The sequence below is a fragment of the Littorina saxatilis genome, linkage group LG17 (genome assembly GCF_037325665.1).
Source record: "Littorina saxatilis isolate snail1 linkage group LG17, US_GU_Lsax_2.0, whole genome shotgun sequence".
Lineage (NCBI taxonomy): Eukaryota > Metazoa > Mollusca > Gastropoda > Littorinimorpha > Littorinidae > Littorina > Littorina saxatilis.
In genome coordinates, this window is record NC_090261.1 from 31,825,505 (window position 1) to 31,848,402 (window position 22,898).

General features: G+C 44.1%; 1 long non-coding RNA gene across 3 annotated transcripts in view; it reads left to right on the top strand.

Moving 5' to 3' along the window:
* Window positions 1–22,898, top strand: part of LOC138953901 (uncharacterized) — a 54,970-nt gene that overhangs the window by 19,001 nt on the left and 13,071 nt on the right. For all 3 annotated transcript variants that reach the window (XR_011451647.1, XR_011451646.1, XR_011451645.1), the window contains exon 2: window positions 9,839–9,953. This is a non-coding gene — a long non-coding RNA (uncharacterized lncRNA). The remainder of the gene's footprint in view (window positions 1–9,838; window positions 9,954–22,898) is intronic.

Below are 22,898 nucleotides of genomic sequence, written 5' to 3' on the forward strand. Positions count from 1 at the left end.
CCCGTTCGAGACTGGAATCTGCTGCCAAGGGCTGCGTCGAACCGTTACATTCTCTGGGGTGAGAATCATAGGTTCGGCCGGTGTCCGTTTTTCCGCTGCTGGCTGTGGAAGGGACTTCTCTTTCGCTGGTGACCGTAGTATTTTGACCATTGCCTTTAATAGCAAGCGTTGAGCCAGCGGGAGAGTATCGAACGATTCTATCACATCCAAAGGCAAGAGTTCCAGCGCCTGAACGGAGAAAAATCCGTGCCTCTCCAGCAGAGCCCCGGTCGCCGGCGATATTTCGAACTGATCGTATACTTGTTGGACCTGTTCGTCCGTCGGCTCTTCCGACATGATTTTGTGTGAAGGATTGATCGCGTATCGTGCAAAAGAAGGTAAGCTGAAAGATGGCGGGCTAGCAGGCGGCCATAGCGTCACTAGGAAGTGGAAGCAGTGCGTGCGCGCGACAACATCCGGTTGGGCTGTCGTCTGCTATGATATGTGCCACGAACCTCTGCATTACGAAAGATTTAAAAACAGCTTCATTAGAAGCTGAGTCTTTTTAAGCCTCCAAGCTGAAATGCAATACCATAGTCCGGGCTTCGTCGAAGATTACTTCACCAATATTTGAACCAATTTGGTTCAAAAATGAGAGCGTGACAGTGCTGCCTCAACTTTAACAAAAAGCCGGATATGACATCATCAAGGACATTAATCGAAAAAATGAAAAACACGTCTGGGGATGTTATACCCACGAACTCTCATGTGAAATTTTATGAAGATTGGTCCAGTAGTTATCTCTAAATCGCTCTACACACACACACACACACCTTCATACTTACACACATATACCACCACCCTCGTCTCGATTCTCTCTCCCCCCCCCCCCCCCCCCCCCCCCCGTCTATGTTAAAACATTTAGTCGAAACTTGACTAAATGTAAAAACGACCAATGACAATGACAATGATTTATTTCCGTATAGGCCATTGGCCCCTGGAAAGGGGATAAAATGTACAATGACAACTTTTCGTGCACGCGCAAAAAGCAAAACAAGAACAAACAAACATATGCAATACAATGTGTCTAAATCAAATCAAATCACGCTTAAAATATTAGTAAAATGATGGATCCATAAAAATAAAATTTTCAATAAAATTTTCAATAAGATTTTCTCTACTTCGCTGTGCATAAAATAGGTAAGTTCCGAATTTACGACAGATGGTTTCATATCTGCATTTTAACAAACCGATATCATCTTGGTGACTACAGACTGAGACAACAACATTCAAATATTTCTGTCTCGGGTTCTTATAAAGTGGACAAGTACAAACAAAGTGTTCTTCATTTTCAATTGCATCCTCCTTGCAATAACAACAAATGTGTGACGAATCTTTACGTAACATACTTTTAAACAACGATCCGTTTAGTGGTAGCGATCCTAAACGCAGTTTCATCAAACATTCTCGGAAACATTTTATATTCACAAAATCAAAATACCTTCCGGACTCAAACATTAACTTATATGTCCTGTAATCTTGAAAAATATCTTTTTCTTCAATTAAACCATGCCACTCCTGAACATATACATGTACATCAATCAACCTTTGCTTCAATAAAGAAACAAAAATCTTCTCAGAATCAACTGCCTGAAAATACCAGGCATATCCGAATCCCAATTTACAAAGAAGGTTACGCACATGTGAAACCCAGCAGGTCTTACCCTTTCCGTCCATACTATACAACATTAGGTATGCTTGTTTCGGTAAACGTGAACTATCCATCTGAACAACTTTTAACCAATAACGAATACATCTTACTGAACTGTTAATAAACAATGGGTAACGACCTGTTTCTCCATAAACAAATACATTGGGTACTTTTAATTAACCATTTAAATAACGTTTACAAACAAAGGTGTGCACCTTTTCTATACTGGCTAACCTGTGAAGACCCCCACATCTCTGAGGCATACAACAATACCGGCTGCACCTGCGAATCAAAGAGTTTAAAAAGGGTTGTCTTTGATATTTCACTTCATCTCGATAAACACTTTACACATTCAAAAGCTGCACGCTTACCCCGTACTGCCAAAGCATCAACACCCTTTACCAAACTCATGTTTGTTGTGAATGTAAAAAAAACCAGATAATTATATTCGTTCACCACATCCAGTTGCTTTCCAACAAGAAACCATTTTTCTTTTTTGCCCAGAAAATCTCCTTTTCTAAACACCATGATCTTGGTTTTCTCAACATTTATATACAAACATAAATCTTTACACATTTTGTTTAGTGCATCAATTTGATTTTGTAGCCCTCCTGGAGAATCTGACAACAAAACAATATCATCAGCAAAAAGCAGTAGGAAAATTTCAATCAATCCAGGCAACAATTGGATTCCATGCACACCATTTTCTTGCACAAATAAAGCAATCTCATTAATGAATATGGAAATAAACAAAGGACTTAAAACAAATCCTTGTCTCAAACCAGTTGGGCAATCCACAAATTCGGTTGATGCATTATGCACCATGATACAAGAAACAACAGAATTATAAACTGCAACAAGGGCATTCATGAACTTTCCTAATACCCCCTTCTCACACATAATTCCCCAAAGTCGCCTCCGTTGAACAGAATCAAAAGTTTGCTTTAGGTCCACAAAAGAAACATATAACTTGCCTCCTCTTTGTCCTAAACTCTTTTGAACAATGGCATTCAGTGTAAAAATGTGGTCAACTGTGGAATAACCTTTTCTAAATCCAGCTTGAAATTCGCTCAATGTCCCATTACTTTCAGCCCAATTTACGAGTCGTCTATTAAGTATCAATGTACAACATTTACTGAAAAGACTCAACAGTGAAATGCCTCTCTAATTTTCTACTTTATCTTTATTGCCTTTTTTTAAATACCGGTACGATTATTGCTTTACACCAATCAGCAGGATACGTTCCTTCATTAAAAAGAATATTAAACAACCTTGTCATAAACTGCACTGAAAAATCACCACTCAAATGAATAATTTCTGCCATTATCTCATCTGTTCCACATGCTTTACCTTTCTTAAGATTCTATACAGCCTCTATTACCTCCTGAGAAGATATGGGACAATCTAAGTCTGGTACTTTAACATTATTTACTAAAATCACATCGTTCACATCTTGTTCATCAAGTTGGACCAGAAACGACCAGATTCACAGATAAACGATTGTACAGTTTCAAAAAAAAGTTTGTTGGTGCGAAGAGGAAGGTTTTTGCTACCATTTAACAATATTTCAACATGTCTGTAATTTACAGGTAGTGCATTTATTGTAGACAGGCGAGCTTCTACGTAGAAAGGGCAATGTGTAATATAATGGTCAGCTGTTTTGTTCAGGTAGCCACACGCGCACTGCGGATTTTCCTGTAAGTGGCGTTTGCACAGGTCAGAATTCAAGTTACTCATGTTAAGGCGCATTCTGCAGTGATGAATCTCGTCCAATCGTTTTACCACAGTAATAATAGGTAGGCCTACGTTATAATCAGGAATAGTTAAATAGTGTTTAAATTCGCTGATTGAGTTAGTTATTTTGATGTTGTCATGCAAGTTGTTCCAAAGGGCAGTGGCAGATGGAATAAAAAGATCGACGGTATAATTCAGTTTTGCACGTGGGGACTATTCTTTCTAATGGTCTTCTTCTAAGATAGGGGTTAACATCAGAAGTTAAAGGTGGCAAAAGATGTGATAAGTAATGAGGGGATATTTGCCATGTACCATTTTGTAATATAAAATCAGTTTATGTCTGCTCCGTCTTTCTTTTAGGTTACAAACTCCGATTTCTTTATATTTTTCGTGGCTGGTGCCGAGCACACCACCGATTAAAGTCCGAATGGCTTCCAAATGTGATTTTTTTCAGTGCAGTTGACCAGTACTCGGTGCAGTTGTCCCATAGGAGGTTTGGGTAGTCAAAATGTGCAAGAACGAAAGATTGTTTTTTTCTCAATCTTTTGGTATGGTTAGGCGAGACTATCTTAATAATTATAGTCTTGGCGATCACTGTTATTTGGTGTTAACCTGATACTTTGATGCCGACAGCTTGACTAAATGTTTTTATATCGCTTCACGCGACTTGTTTAATATCCTTTCATAAAAAGTGTCTTTTAACTTTTTTTTAATGTCATGTTCCTTTTATTTACTTTAGGTCGGGCTGGGGGGTGGGGGGTGGGGGGAGGGGTATAGTTGAGTATCACAGGTAAAAAATGTGTGTATGAAGGGGTATTACTGTGGTTAAAGGGATGCCTAATTTCGGACGGTTTTGAGTTTTATAAATTTGTTATAACAATACACGCTTAATTTCATATTAGTTTGTGTTTTAAACAGAAATAATTGTTGTATGAAATTCCCTGATGAAGCAATGGCATCCCGTTTAGAACCACAGTCACCTAAATTGTGACAATTCATGTTAAGGGTTTCTATTTGGGTAGAGAGCAAATGTTTCTTGAACCGGATAATCTGATATCTACCATATACCAAGCTAAAAACGAAAAGTGCAGATTACACTTCAATTGTACAGAAACTGGGCACTAAACGTCTAAAAATGAATTTGTTTTACAATAGTATGAACATATTTTGTTTTTTGTAAAGTCAAAAATGCACTCTCTACAGCTTGCACTATCAATGCTAGTCAATGTGCTTTTTCGTTGAATAATTCAAACAAAGTATAAGGACTTTCACAATGTTTGAAATCATGGACCAAACAAAATCTCACACCCCTTGTTAACATCACTTATTTCCAATTTTACTGATCATTTATTTGAATAAAAGAGAATACAGATATTTGTAGGGTGATGTTACGGAGGCTATTACTCAAATCGTTCGTAATAAGGTGCACCTCTGTTTCTGGACCAATTTTCGTGATTTTGTACTCTTACGATTGTAATAAATTGTGACCCTCCACTACGGAATGAGTCGCATGTCACCTTGCGGGGTTCTGCGCTAGGCTTAATATAAGTCCGGGGGGAATGTGGTAACTGTGTGAGGGTCACCTTAGTCACAGGCTTATAACTCGAAAAGTTTTCGCTCTTTTCTAAAACGGTTTTCACCACTGAATAGAGCATAGCACACTCTTTTGGAAAATGTAAAAATATGAAAATCATGCAAAGGTGACATGCGACTCATTCCGTGGTGGAGGGTCACAATTATTATTTATTTCTTAGTTTTAGTACCATGCAGATTGCATTTAAAGTGAAGACACGACTTGTGAATTCAAAACTATGCTGTTTTCCTATTTGGTGTAATGGCTGAGTACTAATCTGCAAGACAAAAGTGTTGTTGTATGTTGTTATATTAACTTTTTACATAGATGTCATTCTCAAATTACTGTCCCAGAGGGGGGGGGGGGGGAGTGTGTGTGTGACCTTCTTCGTGAAAAGATATACAACAATCATGTTCTTACAAATCAAGAATATGCTGTATCTGTTGTGTGTCTCAGGCAATAAATTTATGTTTTCAAACCATATTTGACTACTTTTTTCTTGTTTATTTGTTTGACATTTTAGTTTGCTAAAAAATCGGCTGATTGAAAGCAACCATTTTGTGACATTCCTCTCTTGACAAAAAAACCCTAAAAACAAAAACAAAAATAAACGTTTATCTCCAATAAACTAAGAGTGAAGAATGCAAACAAAGTGTACAGGTGCAAAGAAGTTATGCTAATGTGTATGATCACAATATCCGGGTTTTTTAAATCGCTGTATTATTGAGCAATTTAACTGGGTCCAAAATGCTGTTTGGTCCAGACATCGTGTCAGGAAAGTATTTCTGCTGACATAGAGAACGAAAAAGCATGCATTTTTGACAATCCTCAGTAACACAACCGTAATTTATGACGTTGATTTTAAGGCATCGCGGATGAAGCGTTTGTATAACATCCCGAGCCTTTTTGCGTGGTGTCTTTCACATCTAACGTGGGGTGACATCATGAACATCTACAGTGGTCCGATGGTTACTCGACCCAGCACAAGAGCCGTGGGCCTTTTTCGTCGACATCTCAAAGGCACTTGAAGATTTTAACCCAAGGTTAGAGCGCAACTTTTTTTGTTTTTGGATCCCGACATGGCAAGAGCCCGTCTGATGGTGAGAGTGCTGTCGTCAAACATCACACCTCTAAAGCAGTGATTTCTGGCAGGGCCATTGTTTGGACCGTTGAAACTATGTTCGATTACCTGAACTAGTTTTGAGGAAGCAGCCCCCTATTCAAGGATGCAACCACACTATGCGCTCTTTGTTCTGGGTGCAAAGTTACAGAACCGACCGCAACCGCCCCGATGTCATGACCGTCAAAGAGACTCGTACTTTCCATCCTGTCGGGTGTGTTGGAAGCGGGAAAATTCAAGCTCGACATAGTCTGACATATATATGCGTGTGAGTCATGCTTGTCTGAAGAACAGAACTGCTGGAGTCCTCACCTTTCAGGCAACTGGTCTGAGAAATAGATGTTTTCCAAGAAGACGGCGACAACCTGGCACAAGTCCGTGAGGCCCCCCGATGCCTTAAAGCCCCGCGTGCCCTTCTTACGCCACCCCACATGTTCATTTTCCCTATCTGGCGCCTTCCGTGATCTGTACCTGCCTTCCCTGGTGCTCCGTGCTCTTTTCCTACCTCCCCCGGTTTTACGTCATCTGTGCCTGCCGTCCCTGATTATAGGTCATTTACGCTTGCCCTGCCGTGCACTGCTACGTCATCTCTACCTGATGTCTTCCTTTCTGTCATAATATGATACAACACAAACTCTTAAGTATGTTATGTTAATGTCTGATGTACTTTTTCCAAGTTAATAAGAAGTTGCGTGCAAATTTTGAAGAGAATTTTGCCGTCAGATATTCAACTCGTTTAACTGCTTTATCATAAAACCGTATTGTGAGTTCTGACTAACGATAAAGCCAAGTCCTGACTCTGACGGTTACATGCGTTGTCACTCGATATAAGGAAAACCAACAAGTTTCTTCTAACTTTTTTTCACTTATAGTTTTATTGCACCCTATTCTATTGCAAATCAAGTTTAATCAATGTCTATGTCACGCTTTTGAGCCATGACTCTGAGAATGACCCATAGTTGAGTCTTCTGACCCTGTACAGTTGGGTGTAATGCTGTCAGTCCGAGTAATTGGGGTATTTCAAAGCATAAACATGCCTAGATTTAAAAAAAAATATATATATCTAGGCTTCAGGCAATTTTCATTGCACCTAAGGACTCAATTTTAATGATTGTGTTAGGTAGAAAGTGTTAGTTGGCAAACGATGCAATGGCCTTTGCTAGCGAAGTCAGGAATCACGCTGTGCACGTCCTTTTAGTAGTAGTCCTTGGGCACGACATATACAATTCAAAAAATCCTTTTTTCAGTTGATTGCTATAATGGCTTACTCGTCGATTGCTAATGTCGCCAGCTAAAAACTGTCTGCACAGCAGTGGTCGCGAAACGTTGGTGGCCTTTTTTCCAAACATGACTCAGTATTGTGGAATGCAAGCTGGGTATTTCTGTGTTTTTATAACCCAACGAACTCTGACATAGATTAAAGGATCTTTTTCGTGCGTACTTCGTCTTGTGCTTGTGTGTACACATGAAGGCGCTAGCAGGTCTGCACATACGTTTATTTTAGAGATCAGAAAACTTCGATCCTTAACACACCGAGCGCGGCCGGTATTTGAACCACGAACCATCGGCCCGGAAGGCCGACGTCTTCAGCACCAAGACTATTGAGGTTGCGGGGACGACGGCCAACAACTCAGCAAGTGCCGAGTACAAGACCGAGACTGGAGTGACGTCACTTTTTCCGCGATGCACGTGTATTAATTAAAACAACCTCTGCGACGGGAGAAATGGAGTGTTTTCACGTTGTGAACGAACGAAAGAATAAAGTACTCATTTTTTCTGTACTGAAGCATGTTTCGTTCATATTTTCATTTCTGTTGAGCCTTCAGTATCAATGTGGTCAGTTGAGTGAGAAGGAATTTGGTTAGGGTACCATTCATTGTGGCCACAGGGATGTATGATTATAAACATTTAGTGATTTGGAAGGAAAAACAATGTTTGATAAAGAGGCGAGAGAGGGAACTGGTTTTTTTTTTTATCGACGGACGTTATTCCAAAACATAAGCATTTTATATGGTATGGCTACTGTATATCAATAAAAGAAATGAGTATATACCTTGAGTCGAAACTAGTTTATGGGTAAGGATGGGGTGGGAACGCAAGGAGGGGGTGGGTGGGGGTTCAAAGAGGGGAATAGGTCCCGATGGCTTGCAGAGAGACAGTAGCACTTTTAAAACTGTGGCCATTTATGCGAAAATAGACACTGTGATCAAAAGTATCGTTAAATGCATCCCAACACTGTTTTCAATTATACTATTCATCTGTTTTACAATGTACGTGTTATCGCTGATATTTCCTTGAACTTTTAGATATTCAGCTTGAAGTGGGAGTCAGTGGGCACAGTAAAGCTCGTTTACATTTTGGTCCAACTTTGACCTCGCGTTTCTCCAATTAGAGGCTTCTGACAAATATGCCCAAAGTCGCAGAAATGAACACAAATGATGTGTCTATTTGGTCATCTAACTTAAAAAGTGTATTATATAATTTACGAGCTGACAGAAGCATGCGCGCACGTGTGTGTGTGTGTGTGTGTGTGTGTGTGTGTGTGTGTGTGTGTGTGTGTGACAGCCAGACGTATCTTTCGTCGTCGTGGGAGTGCAATTCAGTCGAACCTGCCCTTGCGATCTCTTCTCGAAAGCGAATACTTGCCCTTCCTGACCATCCCAAGTTTGTCGTCTATGGCCGGATTCACCTCTCCATATCTGCATGTTTGTAGTGACCACTTTTAGTCGATTCCTTCGATATAGACAGGTTCAACTAAACAAGTGTTTATTCTACTGGGCCATTCCTCGCTCGTTCAGTGAAACTGACAAACCTGACGCTCATTTCGTAACCATTCATTTACTGAGCTGATACAGTCGCGTTCCCGTGTTGTCTGCTACGTGTGACAAAGTCGATCGAGTCAGTCGACTTCCAAATGCTGGTTTAGCTGGTACTTTATCGGAATAAAAATTGTGTTTGCTGTTAGCCGCTGGGAATTTTATGCTAAATCATCATTAGGTAATGTGGAGATAATAAGCTGAATGTCACTAAAAACGAAGGATGCGAAGAATCTTCTCAGATGGAAAGAAGGTGCACATGCGTAGGAATACACTCTGTATGATTGTTATAGCACTCTTGGAGTGCGTTAACAGTTTTAGAGCATTGTCATTAGCCAATCAACAGTTTTACATCAGTCATGTAACATCAGTACTTACTGACAATTATTATTATTATCATCATAAATTAATTTGTAAGCTTCAAAGCTGAAATACAAGCCCATAGTCCGGTCTTTGTCAAAGATTGCTTAACCCAAAAGTGAATCAATTTGATTTAAAATTGAGAGCGTGATAGTGCCGCCTCAACTTTCACTAAAAGCCGGATATGACGTCATCAAAGATATTTTGTCCAGAAAAGACACACACGGAAAATGGTCTAGGGAATATCATCTGGAAGAATTTATATGTATAGTTTCATAAAGATCTGTAGAGTATTTTTCTGGGTAACACTCTGCACATACACATACACCACCACCCTCGTTTCGATTCCCGGTCTATACTTAAACATTTATTCAAAACTTGACTGTATGTAATAAGGAACAGTTGAGATTACATTAATTAAAATCGGGCAGGTGACTGCATGGTTGGTTGTTTGGTTGGTTGGTTGGTTGATTGATTACCTTACCGAATGCTGTAACTTTAACAAGGTGGCCATTTGCTATGACTGAAACCGTTGTGTGTTTCAGGGAGAGTAACTGAGACAGAGTTTAGAGTGAGCAATCTACAAGACAGAATGTTCACAATCAAAGCTGCATCGCCGCTGTGCTCTTCTGTGGAGCCGCAATGAAGAATACATAAAAGGTAACTAAAATAGTGAGAAAGGTACCTAGTTGTCCTTGATCATCGCTATGGACACCACTGTCTGTATGCATTGACTGAGAGAAGGTGTTGTAGAAAACTGGTTTTATTTTACTGAAGAAACTGAAGACACTGATCGACGATACAGCAATGTCACACGCATTCCTTCTTTGCCACTACTAAAGCAAACGTGTGCAAGATTGTATGTTACACGCTTTGATGCCGAAATCAATTATTTTGATTATGCATTTATTTCTGAAAAATGTTACCTTCACATACATTTAGTCACTACCTTAAACACTAATGTTTTTGGTATTCAATTCAAGTGATCACGAACGTAAAAAAAGGGTATCAAAGTGTTGTTACATTTTGTTGTGTATTCTGAATAGTGTGCCAACAGGCCTTGGTCAGTCAACCACGTTTTATCTGTGTACTTCGTGTTTGACGGAAAAAGAATAACACCAACCCCGTTCTCCTGTATATATATATATATGAAAGCCACATTTTCTTCTTCATTCAATTTCTGTTTTCAAAAGCTTCGTCAACTTTCCACTTACACGACACGGTCCCTTTACCAAGCTTCAATTAAGAACCCTGAATACGAAAGGTCAAAACAAAACAATAGGTACTACTTTCACTATCGTCGTCTGCAACGAAAACCGAAAATGGTGAAACGCTTTGCTACGTACACAGAGGACGAAATTGCAAAGAAAAGATCGAACCTTACACCTGTGACTAGGAAAAGTTGCATAGACAGTTCCGTGCGGATCTTACCACGTATCAACGTACATCCGATGCTCAGAACCTACAGATGGGTGACGCTTTGGCGATTGAGGCTTCGTCTTCAGCTCTAACACGCACGCAGACAGTCAGGCAGGTCTAATCTGCACCAGTAGTCCTCTTGCCAATCATGTGAACCCGGAAGTGTTGAGTACACCAAGAATTGTTTGCAGAAATGTACTGTATGGGTCCCCAGCAGTCAGAAACTGCCGGATGCTAACTTGCATATGTTGGGCAATTTGCATAATTAGCCTAATTAGCATAAATTAGCATAATTCTTAAAAAGTCAATATCTCAGCAGCCCCTTGGCCGATTTGGACAATCTTGGAGTGGTTTTGTGGCTAATTGATGATTCAAAATCCATTTTTGATATTTCCCAATTTGCATAATTAGCATAAATTAGCATAATTCTTGAAAAGTCAATATCTCAGCAGCCCCTTGGCCGATTTGGACAATCTTGGAGTGGTTTTGTGGTTAATTGATGATTCAGAATCCATTTTGGATATTTCCAAATTCAAGATGGCAACCATTTCTGGTTTAAACCGGAAGTGGCTGTATTTCAGCTCCAAGTGGGCAATAATGGAAATAACGTTAACTCATTTATGAACTGCAGAATGATTATCAATTAATATATCTTCTTCTTCTTCTTGCGTTCGCCGTCACACCATCAGTTTAGACTGCGAGACAAATGACGTCGTGGCTTCCAGGTCTTGTCTGCTCCCATAGAGTTTGGTGCGGAGAGGGACTGATGCTGGCCACACTTTGTCTCTGATTGGTTTGAGTTGGGGGCATGTCATTAAGACATGTTCTGGAGTCTGGTCTTCCAAACCACAGGGACAGGTTGGTGATGGGGTCAGCTTCAGCTTCCTGAACATGTGGGCGTTGAGGCGACAGTGACCAGTTCGTAGTCGCATGATCACTACTTGCTGCCATCGTTCTAGGAGATGATATGCGTCTCTCGTGGATTGTGGTCGCATTGCAGCCTTCACGAGGGTTTTCTTTTCAGCGAAGCTGACCGGGTTGTCTGGTTGTTCCTCCCTGGCTCCGAGTTTGGCGAGCTCATCAGCTGTTTCATTGCCTGGAATTCCGCAGTGTGCTGGAACCCATTGCAGGACTACTCGTCGAGTCTTGGCAAGCTCCTGGAGTTTCTCCATCAGACGAGGAAGTTTGTTTCCTGCAAGGGCTTCCAAGGCAGACAGTGCATCAGAGAGGAAAACAACTTGGGGGCATTCGCTTTCCGAGTCATGAATCATGGAGGCTGCTTGCATGATGGCCTGAACTTCTGCTGCATAGTTTGAGCAGTACTTTCCTGTTGGTATCCCTGCTGTAGAAGTGTGCCCCTCAGGAGATCTGACAAGTACACCTGCTCCTCCATTGGCCACGGCGTTTGTTGCTGAACCGTCTGTATACGCGTGAATCCAGGCGTCTTCAGGGTACCGTTCAGCAATCATGGCGAGTGTTAGGGTGCGCCTGGCAGTGTCGTTCTGGGAATCTCTTGAGGTAACGTAGGGGACTGTGGTGGAGATGTGAAGATTCTTGTAGTCTTCATTCCATGGCTGCGGCAGATCTGAGAAACTGATTGGTAGTGCTGATGGAGGTACAGAGGCTTGGTGCTCTCTGGCAAGTCTCTTGCTTTCATGTAAGAAGCTGCTGCGCTTGAGGCGGTTCTTTGTCAGGTTATCCATCCTCTTCTTCATCGGATGCGCAGGCAGGCACTTGAATTTCTCTGTCTGAACCATGACCTTGGCGTCTCTCCTCTGACTGAGGGGTTGAATGGCAGCAACTTCTTCCATGGTCTTTATTGGTGTGGATCTCATCGATCCAGTAATGATCCTGAGGGCTTGGTTGTGGACCCTGTCCAGTGTCTGCTGGTGGGTCTTTGCTGCTGTAGACCAAGCTGTGGAGCCATACTCAAGATGGGGCCTGACTGCTCCCTGGTAGACTCGCTTGAGTATCTCTTCGTTTGCTCCCCAGCTGGTTCCGGCTAGCTTCCGCATGATGGCAAGCTTGCGCCTGGCCTTTGCTTCAGCATTGTGGATGTGGGGTTTCCAGGTCTGTTTCTTGTCAAAAGTGACACCAAGATATGTTGCCTCGTCATCACTTCTCAAGGGTGTGTCACCAAGCTTGATGGTTCCAGTCTTTTGTTTTGAGGATAGGGTGAAGAGTGTTGTGGAGGACTTTTCCTTGTTGATGGCAACACACCATTCATCTGCCCATGCCGCCAGCCAGTCAGCAGCCAGTTGCATCCTGTATGTGGCAGTTGTGGCGTATTCCTTCTTGCACCACATGACCAAATCATCAGCATATAATGCAGCGTGGATACCTTTGGGAAGAATTTGTACAAGGTCGTTGATGAAGACCAAGAAGAGTGTAGGAGAGAGGACTCCTCCTTGTGGGACACCATGTCGCAGTAGTATTTTCTTGCCGACTCGACCGTTGACTGAGATTCTTGCTCTGCGGTTGTGAAGATAGGACCTGATCCATCGCAGCATGTTGCTTGCGATTCCACATCTCTGCAGTTTCACGAGGAGGCCATCAGTCCAGACCTTGTCAAAGGCTTTCTGTAGATCAATCCAGGTGGCGAAGAGGACCTTCTGTTCCTGGAATGCATCTTCTATTTCTTGGGAGAGATAGGTTGCCTGGTCTTCTGTGCTGTGAAACTGTCTGAAGCCTGCCTGTTCAGGAGCCAGGATGTTCTCAGTCTCTAGATACCAAAGCAGGCGCTGGTTGACCATCCTCTCTAGGGTCTTCACAGTGCAGCTGGTCAAGCTGATTGGTCTGTAACTAGCAGGCTTCTTCTTGTCCTTTCCTTTCTTATGGATAGGAATCATGATGGCCTCTCGCCAAACTTGTGCCAGTTTGCCTGTGTCCCAGCTGAGATTGAAGACTTCCAGTAGTTTCAGGACAGCTGTGTTGCCTAGGTGCTTCAGCATCTCGTTCGTGATCCCATCTGGCCCTGGGGATTTCCTGGTTTTTAGTTTCCTCAAGGCAATTTGTAGCTCATGAAGAGTGAGGGGTTGCTTCATGGGTTCCACATCTGTGTGGTGTTGTGGCCGCTCTCTCTGTTCTCTTCTTGCTTCTCTTTGTTGGACAGGACTGACAGGTACATTGCTCTCGTCTGCATAGTTGTCAGCAAGACGGTTAGCTGCTCGTCTCCCTGTCAGCATCTCTCCGTTCTCTTCCAGTGTCACATTCTGGCTTCTGTTTTCCTCATCATTGAGCTGTCCTACGACTCTCCACAGCTTCGTTCCGTCTCTCTCAAGATTCAGCGCAGCGGTTTTTTTCTCTCCAGCTTTTGCGTCTGGCCTGGATCTTTGCCTTGAGAAATTCAGCCTTTGTCTGCTGGAGCCGTAGGTGGTTCTCATCTGATGGGCTACTTTCTGCTGCCTGTCTGGCAGATTCCATCTCATCCTGCAGTTCTTGTAGCTGGTTGGTCCAGTATGGCTTGTACTCTTTGCGAGCACCTCGTGGGATAGACTCGTGGGCTGCTTGCAGGATGCAGGCGTTCAGGTCTCTGACAACGTTACTGATGTCTCTACCTTGGACATGGAGGTCCTTGGTAAGAGTGTTTGTTCGGTGTCTGAAAAGACTCCATTTAGCCTTCTTGTAGTTCCAGCGAGGGTGGACAGGGTAGTTCATGGTGTTCCTGTTGATGGAGAGGAACACTGGCCTGTGGTCACTTCCTCCTAACTGCTCTCCCACATCCCTGGTGACGTCGCGGTGGACATCTTCGGTGCAGAGAGCAAGATCTGGAGTGGAGGTAGTGCGCCATCGTCTGGAGTAGAAGGTTGGAGTATCATCTGGGGAGTTTATGAGGATGAGATGGTGTTCATCTTGCCAGTCTTCCACTTCTTCACCCCGGCGATCCATCTGACTGTAACCCCAACTCTGGGAGTGAGAGTTGAAATCACCTACTGCGAGAAAGCTCGAGTCTGGGACTTCGATGGTGTCAAGGGATAGTGGACGGTCGTTGGGGCAGTAAAAGTTCAGGATCTGCAACTCTGTGTCATTCAGTTTGGCCCGAATCATCTGGTACTCTGCTCCCTCCATGTGGACGGCTGTTTCGCAGGCTTGGATGTTGTTCCTAACTAGTGTCAGGACTCCGCCTTTGCGTCTGTCAGCTCTGTCCTGTCTGAAGCACTGGTAGCCTCTGACCTTGAAGGTTTTTCCCATCTGCAGGTGGGTTTCTTGAATGCAGCAGACGTTGATGCTCCTTTCATGCAAGATATGTTCTAGCTCTGTCTTCTTGTTCATGACTCCTTCTGCATTCCAATGCATCACCATAAAAGGTTGACGCTTCTTGGATGTTGAAGTGGTTGTTGTGCTACCAGTCGCATTCCTCCTCCGTCCCCTGGCGCAGCAAGACGGACGAGAGGGACCTCCAGTAGCTGAGGTTGGACTCCTTTGAGGCTTGGAGCCCGGCGCTGCCTCACCCTGGAGGGACCTCAGTGGGCGAGCGCCATGAGTGTCGCTTCTATCTGATGGTGTCATGGTTGGCGTTGATGCGTGGTACCATGGTTTATTAGAGTGCGCCGTGCAGCCCAGTACCTCCGTCTTCAGCACTCGAGGTTTCTGTCGGGGTTGCCTCACCCTTAGCTCATGGCCCGTACGTCCTACCCTGAGAGCACAGGGGGAGGATTTGCCGGGATCCCACCCGGAGCTAGGGTTTTAATGCGCTCATAATAATCGCATTGGATGAGTCCCGTCGAAGGGCGATGGAGCATTTCGAAGAGAGTAGCAGTGCCTCCTGCTACCCCACTCCACCCTGGTAGGAAACACCGCCAGTTTGGTCTGCCGCCGCAAGCGGCTGGTCTTCATATCTGAAGTCCGTTCCCCTATCCGCCACCCGGGGACGCGCTGGGTTGGGGGTGGTCGCCCCACTGAAAGTCCCACACTGGGTTAAAGAAGTTCAGCCTGTCCCAGAATTAATATATGAAAGTAGCCCCATACTAATGAATATATTTTTTTTCTTTCAGGTCAGTATGGCAGGGAACAAGTGTATATTTGCACCATGCAATGGCAAGGACACAGAATTGAAAACATCCAGATCCAAAGGCGTGGCGACACTACTGCATCGAAGTGAAGAGCTCGGAGACACAGCTACACATGAAACTTTATCAAACATCATTGCCACCCATGGTGCTCCATCAGCATCTGTGTTGTGTCACAAATCTTGTTACAGTACTCCCCGGTTAACGTCACTACCGTTTAAGGTCACACCTCTGATAACATCAATCAGGGTGTTGGTCCCGACCTAAAGCCTTCTTTGTATGACTAAGAAAACCTCGCTTAGCGTGACCTCGGATACGGGAACACCTCTTTTTAGGTGACCCCCGTTCTGGTCTCTAAATGCAGAAGACCACCGCTTAAGATCAAGCGAAACTGAAACTGAAAAAAATCTCCCAATTTTGCGGCCTTGGCAGAGTTTTTTTCTCCATATGATATCAAAAGAGAAGTGACGCACAAATGTAAACGTCATCAGATTGTTTGGCCCGATTATTTCCGGTTAACGTCACTACCGTTTAAGGTCACACCTCTGATAACATCAATCAGGGTGTTGGTCCCGACCTAAAGCCTTCTTTGTATGACTAAGAAAACCTCGCTTAGCGTGACCTCGGATACGGGAACACCTCTTTTTAGGTGACCCCCGTTCTGGTCTCTAAATGCAGAAGACCTCCGCTTAAGATCAAGCGAAACTGAAACTGAAAAAAATCTCCCAATTTTGCGGCCTTGACAGAGTTTTTTCTCCATATGACATCAAAAGAGAAGTGACGCACAAATGTAAACGTCATCAGATTATTTGGCCCGATTATTTTACCCCAAAGAGAAGGATGAGGAAATCTTTCGCAGATAAAACTTGGAAAATAGTTCCCGCCAAAAAAGTCGCTGAACCAATCAAATAGCCAACGGAAACCACTTTGACAGAGTGAGACCCGTGGATGATGACAGATGTAACTGCAGTGTGCCCGCTCCCCTTCTGCAGAGGCATGAGGCTAGAATTGACCTCATGTTGTAATGCATGTCATAAGCGATATTTGAGTAGTGCCAATTTTAGGCCAAAATAAAAGACATTGTTGAAGATTTGAGATATTTGGAAGCTCGCGCTCTCTCTCTCTCTCTCTCTCTCTCTCTCTCTCTCTCTCTCTCTTTTGTTCCCCCTCTCTCTCTTCTCTCATGGTCTCTGTTTCTGTCTGTCTCTCTCTCACTCTCAGTCTCCGACCCCTCTCCTCTCTCTCTCTTTCTCTCTATCTTTGCCCCTCTGGCCATCTCTCTCTCTCTCTCTCTCTTCTATCATGTCTCTTTCTCTCTCTCAGCCTCCAATCTCTCTCTCTCTCTCTTCCTTTCAATTCCCCCCCCCCTACTCTCTCTCTCTCTCTCTCGATCTCCCTCTTTTTAACTCTATGTCTCTCTCTCCGTCTCCTCTCTTTATCTCTGTCTGTCATGATCAGTTTGTCTGTGTCTCTCCTCTCTTTCTATGTCTGTCTGTCTTAGCTCACCTCCTCTCTCTCTCTCTACCTCTCTCTCTCTCTCCTAATGCAGCTGATGGTCTCTGTGTCAGTGTCAGTATGTATGTCAGTGTGTGTCTCTCTCTGGATCTGCCCATTATCACGTCATTGACTTTCAATTGGCGGGAAGTCTTTTATGGGGCCTCAAACTAAACTCTGATCTCCTCGGATAAGATCAATGAAATTGATCTTATCCGAGGATCGGTTAACGTGTCCCTCGGATAAGATCACGAATTTTTTTGGTCCCAAGGGGGGTCACCTTATCCGAGGAGTACTGTATAGCACATACACCTCTAAGTCGAGAAACGTGACGAAACGCAAGTCGGACTCAACTCATAGTGAGCCAGGAAAGCGAATTGTTCGCTCAAAAGTATCTGCCTTTGATTATAAGAAAGACTGTCTGTTCTGTGCTCTTGTTTGTGAGCCTAAAGACCCCAAACACCCTGGAAGGTGGAACCCAGTAAAACAATGCCAGACTGTAGAGAGACCAGGTTGTCCATCCTTCAAAGACGTTATCTTGAGTAAATGTGATGAGCGCCAGGATGAATGGGGTGAAGTAGTGAAGCTACGGTTGAATGGTGTCGTGGACGTGCCTGCAGCTGATGCCCAATATCACGCCACTTGTTACAACAACTTTAGGAAAGTGCCTCTTGATTCAAGTGCAAGTGCTAGTTGTAAACCAGTCGATAGCAGCTTAGCTGCTGTCATTGATCAGATGAATGCAGACCAGTCGATGACTTGGACTGTGTCAGAGTTGCATGATGTATATGTGGCTAACTCCGGGGACCTCTGCAGGAAACAAATGCTATGTAACTTGTGTGATTATTTTGGAGAAACTATAGTTGTACTGAGGGTTGAGGGGTGCTCGACTATTGTTGGCTTTCGACACTCTGTCAGCAAATCACTAAAACTAGTACAACGAGCCCGCACTCTTGAAGATGATGATGATGTCACCCAGCTTGTCAGGAGAGAGCGAGCAGAGGTCCGGAATATTCCGCTGCCCCGTGAATACGACCTCAGCAGCTTCCGACATGAGAAGGTCATTGAAGATACAAGTCCCATACTGGCTGCGAGGTCAGCAACTGTACCTGAGGATGGCCACACCACGTGGTAGATGAGCTGCGAGGCATCAACAAGTATGACATCTGGTGCTGGAGGATTGGGGTCAAGGATTCCAAGGCGCTGAACAAACACAAACTTGTTGCCTTTTCTGAGGAAACCATATTCATCAATGATGGAAGCAGGGACTGGCACTTTCCTAAAGTTGTTGTAACAAGTGGCGTGATATTGGGCATCAGCTGCAGGCAGGTCCACGACACCATTCAACCGTAGCTTCACTACTTCACCCCATTCATCCTGGCGCTCATCACATTTACTCAAGATAACGTCTTTGAAGGATGGACAACCTGGTCTCTCTACAGTCTGGCATTGTTTTACTGGGTTCCACCTTCCAGGATGTTTGGGGTCTTTAGGCTCACAAACAAGAGCACAGAACAGACAGTCTTTCTTATAATCAAAGGCAGATACTTTTGAGCGAACAATTCGCTTTCCTGGCTCACTATGACTTGAGTCCGACTTGCGTTTCGTCACGTTTCTCGACTTAGAGGTGTATGTGCTATAACAAGATTTGTGACACAACACAGAGGCTGATGGAGCACCATGGGTGGCAATGATGTTTGATAAAGTTTCATGTGTAGCTGTGTCTCCGAGCTCTTCACTTCGATGCAGTAGTGTCGCCACGCCTTTGGATCTGGATGTTTTCAATTCTGTGTCCTTGCCATTGCATGGTGCAAATATACACTTGTTCCCTGCCATACTGACCTGAAAGTAAAAAAATATATTCATTAGTATGGGGCTACTTTCATATATTAATTGATAATCATTCTGCAGTTCATAAATGAGTTAACGTTATTTCAATTATTGCCCACTTGGAGCTGAAATACAGCCACTTCCGGTTTAAACCGGAAATGATTGCCATCTTGAATTTGGAAATATCAAAAATGGATTCTGAATCATCATTTAACCACAAAACCACTCCAAGATTGTCCAAATCGGCCAAGGGGCTGCTGAGATATTGACTTTTCAAGAATTATGCTAATTTATGCTAATTAGGCTAATTATGCAAATTGGGAAATATCAAAAAAGGATTTTGAATCATCAATTAACCACAAAACCACTCCAAGATTGTCCAAATCGGGCAAGGGGCTGCTGAGATATTGACTTTTCAAGAATTATGCTAATTAGGCTAATTATGCAAATTGCCCAACATATGCAAGTTAGCATCCGGCAGTTTCTGACTGCTGGGGACCCATACAGTACATTTCTGCAAAAACCTCTTGGTGTACTCAACATTTCCGGGTTCACAAGAGGGATCAATAAGGCTGGCAAGAGGACTACAGCGGTGATGGAAGGTTTGGATTTAGAAACACTCGAATGTTACTTCGACAAACCCCCCGCGGGTTAGGGGGAAGAATTTACCCGATGCTCCCCAGCATGTCGTAAGAGGCGACTAACGGATTCTGTTTCTCTTTTTACCCTTGTTAAGTGTTTCTTGTATAGAATATAGTCAATTTTTGTAAAGATTTTAGTCAAGCAGTATGTAAGAAATGTTAAAGTCCTTTGTACTGGAAACTTGCATTCTCCCAGTACGTTGCAAGCCCCCTGGAGCAAATTTTTGATTAGTGCTTTTGTGAACAAGAAACAATTAACAAGTGGCTCTATCACATCTCCCCCCTTTCCCCGTCGCGATATAACCTTCGTGGTTGAAAACGACGTAAAACACCAAATAAAGAAAGAAGTACTTCGACAAGATAAACGAACCGAAAGACGAAAGTGTGCCCCAAATTCGTAAAATATCATTCTTTCAAAACTGCACTGTAAACAACATCAACATCACTGTGAGAAAATGAACAATCCAAACACAACCAGTTCCCCTGAGGAACATTTCGGGTGGACTTTCCCACGACCTGACCTACAAAAATTCTCCGTGTTCGTTCGCGCTTTGCATTCAATCTGTGTTAGTGCGCGCGTGTGTTTGTGTGTTTAGCTTTCGTTGGTTTGTGCTGTTTGGTTCAAAAAAAGTTTATTTTTTTCATTGAAAGATTCAGAAACGTTGGTTGATACTTTGTTAAATGCATTCAACCAGAAAAAGACACGAAACGCATTGGATCTATCTTCTGCGCGCATGCGTGTGTAGGCTATGTGTGAAAAGGCAATTGTGTTTTCAGTCTTGTTTTGTGCCTGTTATTTCGTCCCCAAAAACTCATTTCTGTCTTTCTATGCCTATGCTGTGAGACATAATCGCTATTACGAGTTAGTCGTGTGACAAGAGTTTTCTTGCACACTCGACTGCTGCTGTCTCACTTCGGCTACGCCGTCGTGAGACATCTACAGTCTCGTGTGCAAGAAAACTCTCTGTCACACGACTAACTCGTAATAGCGGGTAATATTGAATATCCTTAGCTGTCTCAGACGATGGTGCAATGTTGACCCGCTTAGGTACGCCGATCAGATAGACAGGATGAAACAACACATCGAGGCGTATTGCCATGTCATGCTAGACTGCAGTGACACACAGTGACGGTGACGGTGAGCCGACCACGCCTCCACGCCTGACGCTGCTGACGGACACGGACTTCACGGACTTCACGTTCCACCAGGAACACTCTTCTTCGCTGACCCAGATCTACACTATTTGCTTTGTTGAACTTTCCCCAACTGTGCCTTCGTGAAATATATCGAGAAAAAACTCTGTTGACAAACAATCGAATAATGAACAATAACATGGCATACCATGCTATACGACTAACGATACACATGTGACAGGGGAGGCTACCGCTCCTTTCACAGCAGACTCTGCACCCGAGTTGTTGGCCTTTAAGTCAACACCGGTGGATTGTGGAATTCTGTTTGTGATGGGGTCTGGTGGTTTCCGATTGTCTGTATGTTCATGGAAACCTTCGGGTTTGCATAACAGTTTTTATAGGGCTAATTTCTTAGCCCTAACATTTTCAATCCTGTTTGATTGCACTTCGCCTCCCGAGGTGATCGTAGTGTTTCGACACTCGGTTACATCTGGCGCTGCGAGCAGGATAAGAGGAGCATAGACACCAGTAACTTTAAAATCTTAATAATACCAGAAAGCAGTGTAAGGTAGACACCAAGATGGCTGACCAAGCTGCCCGCGACGCTGCGCGACAACGCTGGCAGGCTGTGCGCCCACCCAAGCTCCCCCTCTTCACCGGCGACAGCGAGGGCTGTGAGCTAGAGGACTTCACCAGGGAAGTGCGACGAATCATACACCACTACGCCTTGGACAACCTGAGAGGAGAGTCTGCCGAGTGGATGATCCAGTCTCTCGAAGGCGCCGCTCGGAGGGAGGTCACAGGTCGTCCGCCTGCTGACACCGCGACGGTGGATCTGGTGTTCGCTGCCCTGCAGGAGAGCTTTGCGGACCACCGGACCAAGTCGGCGATGCTCTCCACCTTCCACAGTCGGCGGCAGGGCAACAATGAGGGGGTCCTCAATTATGCCCAGACCCTCCATGCCCTGCAGGCACGGCTCAACGCACTTGCAGCCAACACAGTGACCGATGAGGCACTCCGCGACAGGTTCGTGGATGGCCTGCAGCCTCCAGCACTCAGGCGGGACATCCGTCGTTTCATCCGGGAGAGGGAGGCCGCAGATGCAGATTTCACTGCTGTCCGCGCAGAGGCTCTGCGTTGGATGAGGGAGGACGCCGACTGCGACGTCCGCTGGGAGCAGGTGACTGCTACACCAGCCCGGAGCTCAGAGGTCGACGAGCTCCGTCACCAAGTGGCATAGCTGGTTAAGCAGACGGCCGCACTCCGGATGGAGCTTAACCAGCGCCCCGCCTATCCGGAGCCCTCCCAGAACCGACCTTCCCACATCTGGCGCTGCAAGCAGGATGGGACTCGGCATGATATGTTCAGGTTATGGCATAATATGACCACTGAACATTTTCGTGCTGTTCCCATTCTGCGAACTTGGGATGGACAGTGGTTCCCCGGTTCGGAACTTCGGGACGAAGTTCATTCAAACGGGGGCGATTATGACAGGGGAGGCTACCGCTCCTTTCACAGCAGACTCTGCACCCGAGTTGTTGGCCTTTAAGTCAACACCGGTGGATTGTGGAATTCTGTTTGTGATGGGGTCTGGTGGTTTCCGATTGTCTGTATGTTCATGGAAACCTTCGGGTTTGCATAACAGTTTTTATAGAGCTAAGAAATTAGCCCTAACATTTTCAATCCTGTTTGATTGCACTTCGCCTCCCGAGGTGATCGTAGTGTTTCGGCACTCGGTTACACACATGTTATCGTTGTCCTGTCGCGTTTCGTTCTTTTTTCTTTTCTCTTCTTATTTTTCTTTTTTTTTTCTCTTGTCAAAAAGGTTGTAAGCTGAAAGACAGTAAAAAATTTTTAAAAAAATAAAAAAATAAAACAAAAATAAAAAAAAGAGAAAGGTACCTATGACACGCTGCCGCTAAGTTCTGTGCTCATCGCCTTTTTTTTTCAAAGCACCTGTCAGTTATTTGTATGTGGAAGGGGATCCGGGCCGAGGCAAGGGAATTGTATTTGAAATAGACGCTGTCTCTTCCCCTTCTAAGAGGTATTGTTCGGATGCTGAGTGTCTGTAGAATGCA